General features: G+C 61.7%; 1 pseudogene; it reads left to right on the top strand.

Moving 5' to 3' along the window:
• The first annotated feature begins 905 nt into the window (after positions 1–905).
• The window catches only part of LOC101783579, a 4,385-nt pseudogene continuing 2,843 nt past the window's right edge, over positions 906–2,447 (top strand).

The following is a 2,447-nucleotide window of genomic DNA, read 5'->3' as shown; positions in this document are numbered from 1 at the left end:
TTTCAGCAATATCCCCAGGGGGCGGCTATAGCTAGATCACGCAGGCATCTCAGTAATTGCGGTAGCCTGCGCGCAGTCCCCTCTATCTATCTATCTCCACCGCACGGGACGGTTGCAGATGGGCTGCAGGAGATAGCTAGCTAGCCCGCCACCGCCAGCCAGCGCACGCGGACGTGGGGTGTGTCACGGCGCCCGGCCATGCCCCCATGCATGCAACGCGTGACGGCCGTGAGGGGGGGGCATCAGGCGTGCGCTGTGCGCCAACGGGGAGGTGACGGGGGGAGGGGCGATGTCAGCGCGGACAACTCGCCCGCCCCACCTCGGCACGGTGGGGAGGGTACGTGTCCGTCCGACCCGCCGCGGCGCGGGCGCGGCTCCCGCAGGCCGTCCCGTTCCGTTCCGCTAGCTGCTGCCTCCCACGCCTGCCTGCGCAGTCCACACCCTCCCGCGCCCGGTTTTGTCCGCATCCCTGCTCCTCATCAATTTCCCCACATCCATGCGACACCATGGCCGCCCAGGCCCCAGGCTATAAAACGGCACCGCCCCCACCGTAACAGGCATCGACCAGAAATACCCCGTCCATCGTTCGTTCGTTCCAGAGTTTTGCGTACGAGTCCGTTCTTGCAGTAGTAAAAAACCGGCTGGCAGATTTCGATTCGATAGATCGAGTTTGTAGAGACTAGATCATCGCCGGTGTTGCGTTTCGTGGTGGGAGAAGCGAGCACGAGTGTCAGCAGATCGGCCGGGGCCGCCAGGGTAGATGGAGATACACATGCGTACAACGCAGCAGTACATGCGCCACCAGCCCTTCCTTTTGTAGGCGCCACCCCTCGCTTTCTCTCTCCCTCGCCCGCCCGCCCGCCCGCCAGAAAGCCAGGGGCGTCCTCCCCACACACACATCCGGCCGGCCTCTCTTTGCTTGCTTCTTTCTCCCACCCTCCCTCCATTTGGACCCTTTCCAGTTGTCCACGCTCCTATCTTTTTCACCACCCCGCCCTCCATCTCCCCAACCCCGCGGCGCCCCTCCTCCAGTCCTCCACTCCTCCTGCAGCCCTCCGGCTCTCTCCCCTCGCCCACACCACTCTCGCTCGGTGTGTGTGTGGGAGAGAGAGGGAGAGGGAGAGGGAGAGAGAGAGGTGGAGAGAGAGGGAGAGAGAGAGAGAGAGCAGCTAGGCTGTCTGGGCGGATAGAGCTCGCCTACAACTCAGTACTAGTAGCAGGCTAGGTAGGATTACTCCCCCTCCCCTCCCTCCCTCCCTCCCTCCCCAATTCCCTTGCTACTTCTACCACCAGTTGCTATCTCTACGCATTTGTACAAGTACACAGCTTCTGCTCGCGTAGCCACCCGCCGGGCACACTTGTTGCTGCCTCCTCTCCGCGCGCGGCGGGCCAGCGAGTCCATCTTCCCGCGCGTCAGACGCGGCGGGGGAGGGGAGTCGGTGGCCGCGCGCCGCCATGCAGCAGCAGCAGCACCAGGACGGAGGCGGGTCCCAGTACGGGGCTGCGCCACCGGACATGGGCCCCTTCTCGCCGCCGGCGGCTTCCGGCCCCATGCCGTTGAGCAGCAGGCCCCCGTCGGCGACGCAGCCGCCGCCCCAGCAGCAGCAGCAGCAGCCGAGGGTGACCTACGAAGAATTGGCCGCGGTGTCGGGGGCCGGTGCCGGCGGCTTCGACGACGAGATGCTGGGCGGAAGCGGCGGCGGCGGGTCGTCGGGCGCGTCCAGCAACCGGTGGCCACGGGAGGAGACGCAGGCGCTCATCAGGATCCGGTCGGAGATGGACGCCACCTTCCGCGACGCCACGCTCAAGGGCCCCCTCTGGGAGGACGTCTCCAGGTAACAAACCGAGAGAGGAGAGAGACTGGAATTGAGGTCGTAAAGAGAGAGAGAAATTCCAAGTTCCCGCATTTGCTTGCAGTCCGGCTCAAGAAGCCTGTCTCCGGCATGATCTCCCCCTGCAGAAAGCGGCTAACGGTTTCGTGGAATTTAGCAGCCGCTCCTCACATGAAATGATGGATAATCATCCTGCGTTAATGCACCCAATTCCCTCAAATTTTGTTTTGTTGTTTCCATTTCCATCCTGGTCTAATCAAATGCTTCTCGATTTCAGCGAGACGGAGGGGAAGAGAGAGAGAAAGAAAGAGGGAGGCAGTAGTCGCCTAGTAGTAGGCGCCTGGGGATCGTACCACGGTGTGAGTGCGAGCGCAGGCAGGCAGCTGCTGAATGCTGCCGCTGCAGGCTGCAGTCTGCCACTGGTTTTTGCTTTCATGGTTCCAGTTTTTGGGAAAAGAAGGAAGGCAGCCTTTCTCTCCCATCCCAATGCGGCCTCAGCTACTCCCAACTCCCAACTTTGACACTATGCAAAAAGAAGATTCCCCATCACATCAAACTTGCGGTCACATGCATGGAGTACTAAATGTAGATGAAATTAAAAACTAATGCACAGTT

The sequence above is a fragment of the Setaria italica genome, chromosome VII (genome assembly GCF_000263155.2).
Source record: "Setaria italica strain Yugu1 chromosome VII, Setaria_italica_v2.0, whole genome shotgun sequence".
Lineage (NCBI taxonomy): Eukaryota > Viridiplantae > Streptophyta > Magnoliopsida > Poales > Poaceae > Setaria > Setaria italica.
Note: the sequence above shows the minus strand (reverse complement) of the source record. Positions and strands in the feature narration are given on the sequence as shown.